The sequence below is a fragment of the Galeopterus variegatus genome, unplaced genomic scaffold (assembly GCF_000696425.1).
Source record: "Galeopterus variegatus unplaced genomic scaffold, G_variegatus-3.0.2 Scaffold1461, whole genome shotgun sequence".
Classification (NCBI taxonomy): domain Eukaryota; kingdom Metazoa; phylum Chordata; class Mammalia; order Dermoptera; family Cynocephalidae; genus Galeopterus; species Galeopterus variegatus.
Genome location: NW_007727572.1, coordinates 215348 through 231653, shown reverse-complemented (window position 1 = coordinate 231653; position 16306 = coordinate 215348). Strand labels below are relative to the sequence as shown.

The 16306-nt window shown below is 42.2% G+C and overlaps 1 pseudogene; it reads left to right on the top strand.

The window, feature by feature from the left end:
- Nucleotides 1-15306: 15306 nt before the first annotated feature.
- Nucleotides 15307-16267, top strand: LOC103594032 (annotated as a pseudogene).
- Nucleotides 16268-16306: the final 39 nt, after the last annotated feature.

The following is a 16306-nucleotide window of genomic DNA, read 5'->3' as shown; positions in this document are numbered from 1 at the left end:
AGGCACAGAGCAGACATAAAAATAAATAGCAAGTTGCGTCGGACCGAGTTCAGCTGAACTGCAGACTGCAAGTCCCGAAGCCCTTCTCTCCTCCGCCTCTCAGCCTGGCAACTCTGACTCCTCCCTCTGCTTCCCACCCGGTCTCCCAGGACCTGGTGAGTCTTCCCTCCCTGGAGCTCGACATTCAGTGTCTCCTCTCTGTCTCATCATCTTTGTACACCCCCTTATTAACTCAAGCCCAGACTTGTGACCCTGGTGTTATAATGCCAAGATCAAGGGTTCAGATCCCCAGACCGGCCACCATCAGAAAAAAGAAAAAAAAAAGATAGTTTCTGTCCCTGCTCCTGACTGGTCTGTGGGCTCTCCTTGCCCCCATCCCACAGCTGTGGTGGTGTCATTTAACCTCCCCAACTGAGGAATTCTTTGCAGCATCTTCTGCTGAAGTGCACGAGTGCCCCCTTTGCCCAAGATACAGAGCAAATTCCTTAGCCTGATATTTAGAATATTTAGAGCACTGCATAACCTAGATTCATGATCTGCCAATGTAGGAACCACAAACCATTTGTGGCTACCAAGCACTTGAAATGAGGCTAGAGAGACTGAATTTTTAATATTAGTCTTAACTTTAATTTAAAAGCAGAAATATGCAGACTATTTTTCCACTAATACAACTTAATCTTTTGCTAAAACTACATTTCACTTTTTTTTAAATTGTATAGATACACAATACATTCCACTTTAACCATTGCATTACATAAGAAATAATTATTGTGGTGCACATGTAAGGTGCAAATATCATTTCTAGTATTACACATAAACACACCAGTAAATTTCTTCAGCTCAAATGTTTTTCTTTTTTTTCTCCAAATGTTTTTCTATGCAAGTATGTAGCACTGTAATATATCTATTTGAATATTTTCTGCAGACAGTTAGAGGTACATAGATTTCCATGTAAATTGAAATTGGTAATTAAATTGAAATATTATTTTAATTATGATATAATTCAGGGCTGGCCAGTTAGCTCACTTGGGAGAGCGTGGTGCTGGTAACACCCAGGTCACAGGTTCTGATCCCCATACTGGCCAGCCACAAAAAACAAAACAAAAAAAAGTATAGGCAAATTTTTAAATTTTAAGCAAAGGTATATACTAATGCAGAATCAAGTGGAGATGCAGAAGCTAGTAGTATGACCAGAAATATGAAGCAAAAATAGATGAAAGGCAGTCGCAATTTGCTGCAGCAAATTGTGGTGTAAAAAATATTTTTTGAGGATAATAAAGTGGACAATATTAAGAGACATTTTCCACATATGCACAGTGGATTTGATAAGAAGTTTCCTTTCTATAGCTAAAAAAGAATTAAGGAAATGAGTCACCTAAAAACAGAATAAAATGTTCAACAGAACATTTTAATTATTTTTTAATTAATTTGTTTTAATTTTTAATTATGTTTTAAATACATCCAAATAGGATCTGCACTTATAAATTTGGCCAGCTACAAAAGAGCTGTGATTCTTACACAAAAGATAAAACACTTGTAGATAAAGAAATGGTAGAAGAATTTATTTTTCAGTAGAGGAAATATTGTTAGATAATTCTGAGGAAAAAATTTAAAAAGATATTTTACAAAAAGTGAAAGCTCTTTAATTCAGCCACGAAATAATTATCCATAAAATGCAAAGGCTTTTCTAACAATGGCAAAGACCAATCAATAAATCTGAAAAATAACAAGTACCTTTCCTTAGCTTTAGATGAGTCATGCGCTATAATAGACGCTGCCCAATTAATACTCTGGGTACTTGTCTCAAAGGACTTCCAATTTACGAAAAAATGCTGTCAATACACAGTCTAAAAAAAATCTAACATGTGACACGGATATTTTTTCATCTTTTATATCAGTCAAAGAAGAATTCCAGCCAGATAAGAAAAAATAGTTTCTGTCACCACAAATGGTAGTTCCACTATGCTGGGTCAAAACTTTGTATTTACTGGAATTTTCAAACACAAGACTAATTTCCCTTATTGCTTATTCCATTATATAATACATTCTGAAAATATTTGTGCTTAGATTTCTGCAGCAGACTCTGTGAAAAGCATAATGGATTAATATTGTTCATTATATATATTCAAATGTTATGATTCATCTCCAGTCTATGAAACAGTTGGAAGAAATAAAAGACGATGGATTTAATGGCCTTATGTTTTTTGCCAATGCTCTTTGCTAGACTTATAGAAGAATTTTGTATTTTTAACTCCAATTCAAAATTTTCTTCACACAAAGGGGATGTTTGCCAAATATTCAAAAATCAAAGACAGAAAATGGCAGTGTGATTTGTTTTGCAATCAAAATCACACTGCATATGAATGAGCTAAATTTTTAAAAATCTATGTTGAAACTGAAACCTTAAAAATATAAATCAATAACAATGATTTTATACTTTTTTCTAATAGAAATCAATATGCAAATTATTTTAATTGTGATTGATAAGTGTTTTGTGAATCAGCTGCAAAGAGAGGAAAATATGTGGATACCTTGTTGTCACTGATAAGTTTTGAGTTGCTTTTCAATTCGTGCAAATGAATTCTGAATTGACTCAAGAGTTGGTGAATTTACTTAACTTGGACAGATGTCGTTTTGAAACTAATAGACATGCTTTTGCTCCAAAGTCAAATCAATCCTTCTGGAAAAAAATGAACAAGTTTTGTCAATATAGATGCAAATATTAACGAAAATTTATTTTTTTGGCTAGTGGAAAATGTTTACATGTATTTGAAACATCTTAGATATGTGAATATATTTTTTCAAGCATAAATTTCATGAAATGTAATACACATGAAGTATTTCCAATGAAAATTTTGCATTTGAATCAAGATGTGCTGTAATTAAAAACTAAACACTGAATTTCCAAGACTTAGTATGAAAAAAGTATATAAAATATCTCATTAATAATTATTTATTTTAATCACATGTTGAAGTGATATTATTTTGCATATTTTAGGTAAGTAAAATATGTTATTAAAATTAATTTCACCATTTTGTAAAAATATGGATACTAAAAATTTTAAAACTACACATGTGACTCACATCATATTTCTATTGGATAGCTCTGACCTAGAATGTAACAACTATAAGATGCCATGGTAATATGACAAAGGTGATATGACCTTTGTCTTGTTCATTGTTGCTTTCCCAGAGCCTAAATCCAGTGTCTGGTACATACTGAGTATTTGGAAAATACCTACTTAGTAAATGAACCTACCTGTACCTGAATAGTATCATGAAGGGTTCAGTGGCAGAAAATGCTATTTTTATGTCCCATTGATACCCAGTGGCTTTGCTAATCTACATAATGAATATTAGATATGGGTTTCTATTGGAGGGACTAATGGATGTAAGAAATGGGTTCCCATTGATAAAATTGGTATTCAATACATAAGTGAAATTCAAGATAAAATAGTTTAGAGACACTCCCTGCCCTTACTTAGTCCTTCCCTTTTAACCCTTAGGGATGGCACCAGAGGCTTGATCCTTGAAAGATCCTATGTCCCACCATGGGCCCAGAACATGGTGGTCTCTTCAAATAAACTATTATGGTGTTTTGGGACCACCAGACCAGGAGCTAGGACTTCACAGAGCTTACAGAACCACTGTTAAGACTATTCTGTAGGTCTACACTGAGCCTACAGGCTAAAAAGTATGTCTGTGTAGTAACTTCCTTTATTCCCTGGTGGGGAGGTTGGAGGGGAGGGGTAGCTAACCCTCACCTCTTACTTCTGAGGGCACCAAAATTTACCAAAAAGAGCCTAATTTGCATAACCAAATTGGCTTAGGCCAACTTGAAGCAAAGGTTCTACAAGTATCTCACAGGATTGTAATGAAGTCCAAATAACAAAACACGTGTGAAAATCCTTTGTGAATTTTAAAGGACTATAGAGATGACACAAATGACAGGACTGTTAGTATCTGTCTGCTCCATTTCCTTTGCTGGTTCCTCTCTAGATCCCTGTCTTTAAGCCTTTTTGGTCTCTAGGTGATTTCACCCAGTCCCACATCTCTAAATATCCATCATATGTTGAGGACTTACATACTTTTGTCTCTAGCCTTGGCCTCCCCCCTAAGCTCCAGCTGCCCACTTGGCATCTCCAACTGAAGGATGTCTAATAGGCATCCTAAACTTGCCATGGCCAAAACACGACTCTTGATCCCTTCCCCCCCCTCCGCCCCCCCCCCCACCTTGAGTCTTACCTGTCTTAGAAGATGGTGCTGCTCAGGCCAAAGACTTAGGAGTCATCCTTGGTTCCTCTCTTTCTCTCGTGCCCCCCACCTCAAGTCCTCCATCTAATTCACCAACGCCTTTTTCTCCATCTCTGATGTTACCACCCTAATCTCCATCTCTCACAAACTCCTTGACCCTCTCTTCCCCCACCACGAACAGAATGACTTTTAAAAATGTAAATGAGACCATGTGACTTCCTATGTTGATCATCCAATGAGCTTCCATCACTCCTAAAATAAAGCCCAACTCCTTTCCCTCACCACCTGTTTCCACCCCACTCCAGTGGCCCCGTCTCCTACCACCTGTTTCCACCCCACTCTAGTGGCCCCGTATCCTACCACCTGTTTCCACCCCACTCCAGTGGCCCCGTCTCCTACCACCTTTTTCCACCCCACTCCCATGGCCCCCGTCTCCTACCACCTGTTTCCACCCCACTCCAATGGCCCCATCTCCTACCACCTGTTTCCACCCCACTCCAGTGGCCCCATCTCCTACCACCTCCACCCTTGTTCATTTTATTCCATTTACTCCAGCTTGTTTCTGGTCCTTCAACACCGTCCACATGTCCCTCTCAGCCCTGCCTTGTGTTCTTTGCACCAGTTGTTCCTTCTGCCTGGAACGCTCCTCCTCTGCGTCTTCATCTGATCCGCATCTTTACTTAATTATCACCTCCAGTTCAGCCAAGTCACTTACTCAGAGAGGCCTCCCCTGGCCACCCAGTCTAAAGAAGACCCAGCGTCCTCACAAGTCACTCTCGTAGCATCACTCAGATTGAATATGTTCACAGCACTTCTCACTATTGCCTTGTTCGTTTCTTTAAGTACCTGCGTATTGTTCTTTCTCCCACTAGAATAAAAACCTTATGAGTGCAGGGGCTTCGTTTTGCTCCCCAAAGCCTCCCAGCACTTCCAACAGAGCCTGGCATAGAGAAAGCTCTGGGAAAACACTTGCCCGATGAGTAAACGAGTGATTTACTTATTATCACCTCTACATGACTTGTAGAAGTGGAAAAACCTGTTTATGAGGAGAATGGATAAACGAGATACGGTATGTTCACATAACAGAATAATACTCAGCAGTGAAAAAGAATGGACGGCCGATACACACACAAGGAGACTGAATCTCGGAAACACGCTGAGTGAACGTAGCCAGGCACAAGAGAGTACATAGGACATGGCTCCACGGACACAAGAGGCCAAGGACAGACAAAATCAATCTATGACGTGAGAAATCCAAACACTGGTTAGTCATAGCTGGGATTAAGTTCTGATCAGAAGGGGCATGAGGAAACTTTGTTGTGATGAAGATACTTGGTCTTGACTGGAATTTAGGATACACAGTCATATATTTGCTAAAATTCACCAAATCGTACTCTTCAGATCTGAGCTTTTCCCTGGATATAAATTTTTCCTCAAATTAAAAACAACGACAACAACAAAACTGTTCTTTTAGGTTGAATGACCAACTGCTTAATATCAATTTATTCAGAATGAAATAGTTTGATTTTAGGGCCAGCCCGTGGCTCACTCGGGAGAGTGCGGTGTTGATAACACCAAGGCCATGGGTTCGGATCCCGATATAGGGATGGCCGGTTCGCTCACTTGGGAGAGCGTGGTGCTGACAACACCAAGTCAAGGGTTAAGATCCCCTTACTGGTCATCTTTTAAAAAAAAATAAAAAATAAAAAAATAATAAAAATAAAAATAAAAAATAAAAAATAAAAGAAAGAAAGAAATAGTTTGATTTTTCTCCACTTCAGAGAGTATTTCGAAATTCTAGGTTGCAATTCTTTTAGAATATCTACCTGAGCTTCTTTGGGTTGTTTTGATAGGAAACAGTCTGACCCTGTTTGTCATTCTATAAAAATAATAATAATACTTAGTGTGGTTGTGTTTAGGAACAGGCTCCTTCTGGTTTTGGTTTTTGGTTTGTTTGTTTCTTTGTTTACGAAGTAGACTTGACCTCACATCCTTGCACCGGGAGCTTTCTCAGCAGGTCAAGTTTCAACCAAGTAACTAGTGATGCCAAAGATATGCTAATCACCTCAGACTCCTGACAATCACTCCTGACTATAATAATCTAAAGGAAGCAATCATCTTGAAAGTGCCCATCACAGGGCTGGCCAGTTAGCTCACTTGGGAAGGTGTGGTGCTGGTAACACCAAGGTTACAGATTCAGATCTCCATACCGGCCAGCTGGGAAAAAAACAAACAAGTGAGCGAGCGAGCAAGAGAGAGAGAAAGTGCCCATCAGTTAGAGCCAAAAAGATGAATCCACAGTAACCACACTTTACCCTTGTCCGGCTCAGCTTTATTCAAGTCTGGCTGAACACGTCTGTTGGTCACCCCTCAACAGTACCCGTGGAAAGTCAATACCATTTTCCCAGTAGCCTGGCAGGTGCTCAGGTGGGGAGGAGTTGGCACAGAACTGGGCTCTGGGATTGGTTTGTCAGTGCCAGCTCTATCACAGATGCATCTTCAAAATGCCCCTTCCTCCTGAGGGTGGGGAGGAAAATTCATTGTTCTCGTCCTGAAAGAGTATGCTGAACAGAGGTGAAATAAATTTTGCAACAAGGACTACACCCTGAAGGCAATTCCACAGTGCGATATTCTCCTCCTGAGCAGCAAAAGATGCTTATTAACAATTCCGCTGTGCATGGCATTAAGCTGTGAGTTTCACATCCCCTCCTTACCTTACATTAAGTGAAAAAAACAAAACAAAACCCCTGCTTCTGCTTTCTTACAGCTTCATCTAAAAGGCATATGTATTGGACACCTAGAGACAGGTTGCTGGGTTGGTGTGATTTTTGTGGGTGACAACTTTACATGCCTTTTGGCTCATTTCAGGGATACTTTTCTCTGGGCAGGCAGGCCAGACATGGGAGGAATATCTCAGAAGTTGCCCAGGCCACCCAGCTCTCCAGCCTCCAGGCCAGAAGCATTCTTGCTCTGGTGGCCAACAGTCTGCTGCTCCAAACCCAGGGCGTCTCTTTCCCAGTGAGGTCTATCCAGGAGCCACTCAGCAGGGGAATGAATGGGAGGTGACCCCAATTTGTGTGAGAGAACAGGGAGAGGTGAGAAAGGCATCCTGCACCGGTCTCACTCGCCTACAAGTAGCTCAAGAGCTGTGAAACTCAACTTCCAAGGAAGGGAAGGAGCAGGACAAAGAATGAGGAAGATATAAGATTTTCTCTGAAGAAAGCTCAGCACTCATCTGTGGAGTTGGATGAGGTTTGGCGTGTCTTTGGGTGTCTCCTGCAGGTTCAGAGCATTTAGCTCTTGCCTCCTGAACAGGGAAAATTCCAAAGGCAAGGAGAGATTTAAGTCAGCAATAAGAGGAACCAGCAAGCTCTATCTGCCTCCTTTTTTGCTCTCCATTGCAAAAGCACACCCCAGGAGGTGATGGCCACAGTCCTGAGCATGCCTAAATCCCACTGTGCCACTTATTGGCTGCATCATCTTAGGCACTTTCTTGACCTCTCTGAGCCTCAGTTTTCTCATCTGTGAAATGGGAATAATAATAGCACTTACCTTTCAGAGTTTATTGCAAGAAATAAGTGCATGCAAATCACACATAAAAAGGGCTCCGTAAATGTTACATATTTACTAAGTAAATATATTAGTAAGTGGATCTCATACCACAGGTGATTGATTTAACTAAATGAAAAAAAAAGACCAAATAATTTAACTAAATGATTTGATTTAATTAGATGATTTAATTAACTAGAAGCCAACTGGCTCTTCCTGAATTACTAACCCAGGAACACAGCTTCACTGGTTTTGCTGGAATGTGGCCATAACTATGGTAATTTCTGGTAATACTGATTATGCACAAAGGGAACTTCTCAGTAGACAATGTGTTGAGAAGCCTAGAATCGAGGTAAGGAAGCAAAAAAAAAAAAGAAAGAAAAAAATATTATTCAATGGTCCCCCAAGGGGTGGATTTAAATCCAACAAAAGGAAATTGCAAGGAACAGATTTCTGCTCAAGTAAGGAAGGACCTTTTGTCTACCAGATCTTTCAAAAAAAAAAAGGGCTGTCTCTGGAAGTAATGAGCTCTTCATCACTGGAGGTGACCAACCCTAGGTTGTATGAGCCCTTGGCAAGAGCCCTTAAGTCCTTGTCTGTGTAGTGTTTTACAGGTTCACATGCACATGTGAGCACAGAAGAGTTTATTGTCCTTATCCCCTTCTTACAGATGAAGAAACTGAGGTTCAGGGAGAGATGTCCCTTGCCCAGTATCATGCAGGTGCAAAATGACACCACTAGGATTGGAATTCTGGTCTTTTTTTTTTTTTTTTTAAAAGATGACCGGTAAGGGGATCTTAACCCTTGACTTGGTGTTGTCAGCACCACGCTCAGCCAGTGAGCGAACCGGCCATCCCTATATGGGATCCGAACCCACGGCCTTGGTGTTATCAGCACCGCACTCTACCGAGTGAGCCACGGGCCAGCCCGGAATTCTGGTCTTTTAACTTCAACTCCAGTGCTCAGTCCACTCTGGCAAGCCTCAGTGTTAATGGGCACCCACCAATCCTGGCTCATCACTGGGAGCTCTTGGGGTACTTTTTTTAAAGCACAGATTTCTGTGTTTTACCCCAGACCTACTGGGTCAAAACCTTCAGAGATGGGGCAAGAATCAAAATTTTTTTTTTTTTTTTTTTTTAAAAGATGACCGGTAAGGGGATCTTAACCCTTGACTTGGTGTTGTCAGCACCAGGCTCAGCCAGTGAGCCAACCGGCCATCCCTATATGGGATCCGAACCCGCGGCCTTGGTGTTATCAGCACCGCACTCTCCCGAGTGAGCCACGGACCGGCCCCAAGAATCAAAATTTTTAAATTATCCCTAATCGGAATGATAATCACCAAATTCAGAAAAGAGTTACCTCTGGGTTGTGGGGAGAGCGAGATTCAGTTGGGGATAAGCTCCCAGGGACTTAAGCTACACTGGGAAAGCTCAATTTCTTAAGCTGGGCTAAATGTGCAATGATGTGGTTATTTCAGCCCTTACATTGTTTTTTATGTCTGAACTTATTCATAATAAAAAGTTTAAGGCTCCCCATTGATGCTGTAAGCAAACTGGTTTGGGATCCACTAGATGGTCTCCAGGGTCTTTTTCAACCCTTAAATTATCTGACCTAAAGCAGGTGAAATCTGGGGGCAATTTCTGCAGATCCACTGAGATCTCTTCTTAGTAACTGACTAGTCACAGTTGTTAATGCAGTGCCTGTGAGCCCCTTCCCTGGCATAGAGCCAAAGGTTTACCTGTCATTTCCGATGTGCCCGACATTCAGCCAGCCTTGATGAAATCAGCTGTTCCAGCATTTGCAGGGCCATCACCTCTCTGCCTGCTGGAGCATCCAAGGGGTCCCCACAAAGTCTCCAGGCTGGCCCCATGTCAAGAAGAGCAGCTGCTGGCAAAAGGAAACTCAGCCAGCGTGAGCATGCCACAAACCTGTCTTTAGGTAGCTCCACTTTAACCTGCTGTTATGACATTTGGTTAAAATTATGGCTGGTTTCACAGCACAGACTGACATGCAACTGTCTCTACAGGCCACTGTGTCTGACTTTAAGCTTGGTGGGAACTTCTTAAGCCCAGGGTGGCCTAATGCAAAGCAGGGAGCAGAGCCCAGGCACCCTCCATCCTGGGTAATGACTGGGCAGGACTGACCAGGGGCCCAGGACTTGCCAGCCCCACATCCAGCCCGACCTGATTACTGTTTACAAGCAGAGAAACTAAGAGGTTTGCGTAGAAATGAGAGTGCCCATAATCCAGGTGTGGAGAAATCCACCCACATGTTTCCAAGCTTTACAAGGTATCTCAAGAACCAGAATACGTAGGGATGAGGTGTGTTCCTATCACTGCCTACGCCAGCAGTCTCTAAAAAGGGGGCAAACATGCCCCAGAGTTCACGAGACAATCCATGAGGGTGAAGGGACATATTCGAACCTCTGTTTCTATTTATTTATCTTTATCTTGATTTTAAAGTGTCTATTTTCTTTATCTTCTGTAATGTGCCTACTCTATTGCACAGCAGTCATCATAATAGGTAATGCTAATGAGTTCTTATTCTGTGCCAAGCAATATTCTAAGGGCTTATATATATATATCATTTCATTCAACCCCTACAGTAACCCTATAAGGTATGATTATTTCTACTTTATAAGTACAGAAAGGTCAAGTAATCCTTCCAAGGTCACACAAACTGATGAGTGGCAGAGCTAGGATTTGAATCCCACAGTCTGGATACAGAGTTTACGTTGATAACTACTACACTATTACACTATTCTGTCTAGCATATAAAAATATAATTTACAAATTTTAAACAGGTGTATATTGGGATTGCATGCTTAAGATTTGGGGCTTTTTGTTGTTGCTTGGGGTTTTGTTTTTTTCTACTGAAGAAGGTTTTTATTAAAAAAAACTTGGAGAACATTGGCCAGTTCAAATAAAAATTAAACTACTTCCATGCTAACAGCACATGGAAGCTTCTGGAGGAGAGGGGACGGCAGTAGGGCTCAAAGTCTTAGGATGCCACTATGAGCTCAAGAGCTCCCAGACCTGTGTCTCTGAAGACCAATCATTTGTGTGTCTCCATTTCAATTTTTGCCATGCTTTCCAGCACTTTCATCTAACTCATATTTTTCTTTAAATCACTTTTTAAAACTTAAATAATGAATTTTTTAAATAAACACTGCATCACCGCTATAAATGAAAAACCAGTATCTCTTACAGAGATGCCACCATCTCATTACAAAGTGTTGTTTAAAATTTTACTCTCACGGTCTTGTTTTTGTAAAAATAATCCCAAATGTTTATACATATGGTACCAGATACTGCTTCAAGTATTAAAAAACTATTGAGCTGACAACGGCCCTATTAGGCAGGCACTGATATCGCCCCATTCTACAAATGTGGGACGGGGACTTGCATGAGTGCACACTACCAGGGAGGCTGAGATAGGATTTGGACCCAGGCAACCAGGTGGCAGAGCAATGTGGTGCCTCGACATACACAGTGACGATGTGGCCTATAGCACTTGGGACACCAAGGGAGAGGGTCGAGAGGGGAGTGCTCTCTGAACTCAGCCTCGTGAGAGAGCTTCCACCCGGCCTCACAGAGAGCTCAGGTGCACCTGCTCATGGACCGTCCTAACTCCCTATGGCCGTGTCCTGGAATCACTGCACTCTCCTCCTTCAATGGTGAGTCAGAAGTGACTGGACTCCCATCTAACACCAGGACCAGATATCAACTTGCAATAAGAATGTGGGCCTGGGTCATTTTGAGAGGGATTTTCCCAAGATGGTAGGAGAAGATCCTGCTGGTAAGAGACCACGGTGTGACTCACTGGAGGCAAAGACTGAGGCTAGGTGGGGAAAGGCCAAGGCAGGAGAAGCACCGCCTGCCACCCCGGAGTTGCTATTGAGGAAGTCTAGCAGTGGAGTCTCCAGAGAACCTACAGAAGTGCCCACAAGAGTGAGCCAACTTCAAAAATGTCCCAGGCCTGGGGAGAATGGGGTCAGATTACTCCAGGGCCAGCCAAGTAGGACCTCCCCTCCTGCCTCTAGCCCCGAGCGAGGACAGGCTTACAGAAAGAGAAGCGGCCACCACTATCTCCTTCCCTGACCAGAGGTCTCCAGACAGCGAGATGACTGAAAAAGACCGTAAGACTTTTTATTACCAATAACTGCAAGAAATGTCATGCCTTGGACCGGCCCGTGGCTCACTCAGGAGAGTGCGGTGCTGATAACACTAAGGCCATGGGTTCGGATCCTATATAGGGATGGCTGGTTCGCTCACTAGCTGAGCGTGGTGCTGACAACACCAAGCCCAAGGGTTAAGATCCCCTTACCGGTCATCTTTAAAAAAAAAAGAAATAAAGAAAAAAGAAATGTCATGCCTTCATTTTCATACAGGAAAAGGAAAATCCCCTCAAGATACTTTTAAAGGAACTTTTATGGTTACATCTAAAGAATCATGCTTGTTCCACTTCCAAGAATCTTCTCAGCCGCATCCTATGGGGAGTGGCGTGGGAGAGAGCTGGGAATCCACATAGCCAGCCTCAGGGAAACTGCATGCTTCACAGTAAACTGAAACTGACAAACATGCGTGTGGCCTTCCCGCTCCACTCTGCATGACGGTATTCTCAACATACAGCATGATTCAGGAAACCATGTGACAGACGGACCAAGCTGGGGCACTAGTGACAATCAGTATACTAGCTATGTATTACCAAAGCTGAGATTCTTTCTTAATTTTTGGATAAAGAATACATATAAATAGGCTGACTAATATTTCCTTCCTGGCCCCCAGTTTAGCATCTGTGAACTCCATTGCGAAAATTCAGTGGAAGACTATTACACATTCTCAAGCAAGAGAGAAATGTGATAAAATCTGTGCTTTAGGAAGTTGAACTCGACCTTGGTGTCTCAGAGACTAGGAGCACAGGAGAGTTTCAGGAGGAGAGAAAGGGATCGTGGCAGAGAAGATGGACAGGGTTTGCTATATCCCTGATCCAGCTCTCTCAAGGGGCTGAGAGGGAGGCTTACTAACAAGCAGCCTTTCCAGAACATCCTAAATAACAGTGACTGCCCCTCTCACAGTGACAGGGACAACCCGCATCCCTCAGTCAGAAAAGGAGTGAGAAAGAAATAGCAGAGCAGGTCAAGCCAGTGCAGCCACACCCAGGCTCAGCCCACACACAGCAGGATCAGATATGTTCTAGAGAAGTCACCCACGTCCTGCTTTTCCTCCCTGTCATGAGTAAATGAGAAAGGAGAAGGCAGGCATGACAGGACTGAAGAGTGAGGCAACCAAGCCCAGCTCTTCACTGGCTGAAAATTAGGGTTTGGATTTCCCAGGAAACTCAAAAGCCAAGGAAGAAGTCAGAAGAAGCAGCCTAGAAAGCCAAGCAAAGGAAGAAGTTTGCTCCTCAAGAGCTCAAGGGTGCTGGCCGGTTCACGCAATTGGTTGGAGCACAGTGTTATAAATTCTTCCTTAAAGACTCCTTTTATGCCAGGTTATACATTTGTTTTATTTACAAAATTATCTACTTAGGAACAAAGCTCTTACTATTGGTGAATGAGTCATTCATTCATGTGAAGTGTACTAACATTAATAAAGCAAATGTATTTCATAGGGCCTAGCTTCCAAAGCCCTGTAGTTTCAGGCATAGACTAACTTTTTAGAATTACACATAGAAATGTTAAGCTTGCAAAAGACAAAAAACTTCCCTCAGGCCAAAGTCTCTGTTGTAGGTAAAGAATTGTAACACAGCAAAATTGCTGGCTCCAAGGACAGATGCCCTTGGTGTGGCCAAACCTAATGACTGTTGCCATGACAATTATCTTACTATTATGTTGTAACTACCTATGTTCCTTTTCTGTAACTTTCCTGCCTGAAGAATAAATATGGAGAGAAGACCGGAGTTTATTGTTAATTTTCCAAGGAGGAATGCCTCTCTCTTGAGGGTTCCTGGAAATTAACCCCTTCGGGGCTTCTCACTCTTCAGAAGAAATGGGTTTTGAGTAATCCTTTGCATCTCCATCACCCAGGGGGAGAGATGACACCTTCCATCCTCACTTCATGCCCTCCTACTGAAAAGACCCTTTCAGACAATCTGTCCAGAAGCAAACAAATCAAAACCATTGAGAATTCATCAAGTGACTCTAGGAGATGAGAGACCGTGCTGGCTCCTGGAGAAAGAAATGATGGGATCAGATGAGGTCCATATTGGAATCCCAACTCATTCCTGAGCCAGGAGGTTCAGGCAAGATGCTTAGCTTCTTCGATTCCTAGTTTCTTTATCTGTACAATGAGTATCACCACTACCTCAGAGACTTTGTTAGAAGATGAACTGAGAAGATGTAAGTGAAAATGTCCAGCATGAGTTCTCACACACAACAGGTTCTCAAGGTCTAAAACATCAGTATACAGGGTCCAAAATAGACTACAAATATTTTCTCATCTGTCAGTTGTCTTTACATTTTGTTTGTCTATTTGTCATATAGAAGTTTTAAATGTTTATGTATACAAATAGGACACTCTTTTCCTTTATGGTTTTGGGGTTCTGTATCTTGCTTTAAAATATGCTTCTCAAATCCACATTATGGAAATTTTCTCCTATGTTTTCTTCAAGTGCTTTTTAATACCATGTGTCTGTATTCTTTTATTTTGGGGTACATTATAAAATAGCAATCTGACTTTATATTTTTTTTCCAAATGGCCAGTTGTCCCAGAATCATTAGTTGAATGGTCTAGCCATTTCCCACTGACTCCATTTACACACACACACATCCCTAAGTCTATTTCTTGATTCCCTATACAGGTCCAATTGATCTATTTCATCAACCCTGTAACAATACCATGACATTATAATTATAACAATTTTGGAAGAGGTTTTGATTCCTCCAGGACAAGTTCACCACCTCTTGTTATTTTTTTCACCAATTTACTAGAATTCATCTGCATGTTCTCTTCCAGATGAATTTTAGAATCTATATGTTGAGTATTGTAAAAATTTTCATTGCCTTTTTCACTGGGATGACAGTGACTTTATAATATTATTTACAAAGAACTGATTTATTTATGATATTGAATCATCCCATCCTGGAGTCTATTTATTCAAATATCCTTCTGTGTACTTGAGTATTTCTTTAGGTTTGTTCCTAGGTTTCCTGCTTTGTTTTAGTTTGGTTGTGATACTTTCGTGAATGGGAGTTTTTTCACAGCATGTTATAATTGATTATTGCTGGTATATAGACATATCTATCAATATTTTAACACTGAGACTATATCCAGAATCTTACTAAACTTTCATTAGTTTCAATAGACTTTTAAAAATTGATTAGCTTGGGTTGTCAGTAAATAATCATACTATCTGCAAATAATAAGTTTTGTTTCTTCCTTTGTAATTTTTTTTCTGGTTTTATTACAACGGCAAGAACTAATCTTTCTGTGGCTAGATTTTAGAACATTGAATAGTTGTAGGAGAAGTGGGCCTTCTTGTTTTATTCCTGACTTTAAGGAAATGCTCATAGCGTTTGGTGACCAGTGTGATATTTGGTATAGGCTTCCAGAAGATATCAACTTGAGCGGTAGGTTCTTTCTTTTCAGGACTTGCTATGATTTTTATGTTGAATTGAATTAAAAGTCTTTTCAGGGTGCATCTGCTTCCGGGGTGGGGGAGCGTCTGTTTCCGGGGTAGGGGAGTGTCTACTTCCGGGTGCTGCCAAGCCCCGCCTCCAGTTCCCAGGCTCGTGGCCAGCAGCACCCGGAAGCCGTGAGGCAACTGCCGGCCAACGTGCAGGCTTTCCTCCGCCAAGCACCCGAGCCTGTGGCTGCTGCCGAGCGCTGACAGGATGCGCTGTGCCCTGCTGCCTGCCCGAGCTCCGGTCTACACCCGCGCCGGCCTTCTGCTAAGCCGAGTTGGAGCCGCACGTGGTGCCCAGCACCATGAACCCGCAGCAGTTGTTCTGCAGACTCACCCTGTGGCACATCCACAAGTCACCAGAGCACGTGCTGGGGCATACCCAGGGCCGGCAGTAACAGGGAGCTCTGCAGAAATATGAGGAATGTGAGGTGTGGAGTACGTCCCTGCCTGCCGGCTGCACAGGAGGAGGAGGGAAGACCCAATGACAGCGACCGGCCAGCTGTCCGAGGATGAAGAGAGAAGCCTCCCGGGAGCCCGCAGCCAGCGATGAGGAGGAGCCCCGAGTGACGACAGCATGACACACCTGTACCCACCCAAGCTGTTCACCAAAAAGGAGCTGATAAGGACAGAGAACGGGGACAGCAACGATGACTTTTTGATGGACAAAGGATGAGAAGCCATGGCCCCCGAGAGAGAAGGGTGCTGGGGACAGAAAGGAGATGGAAGTGGACCGGGGGCTGGTCCGTAAGCGTGGGAAGCAGCAGCTGGGCTTGCTGAAAAAGTTCAGGTGTCATCACCCAAACTTAAGAGTTTCTGCTCTTTCAAACAGTCAGGTTAATAAAAGATTGCTGAGAAAGCCCATCCTGAAAACCTTCAA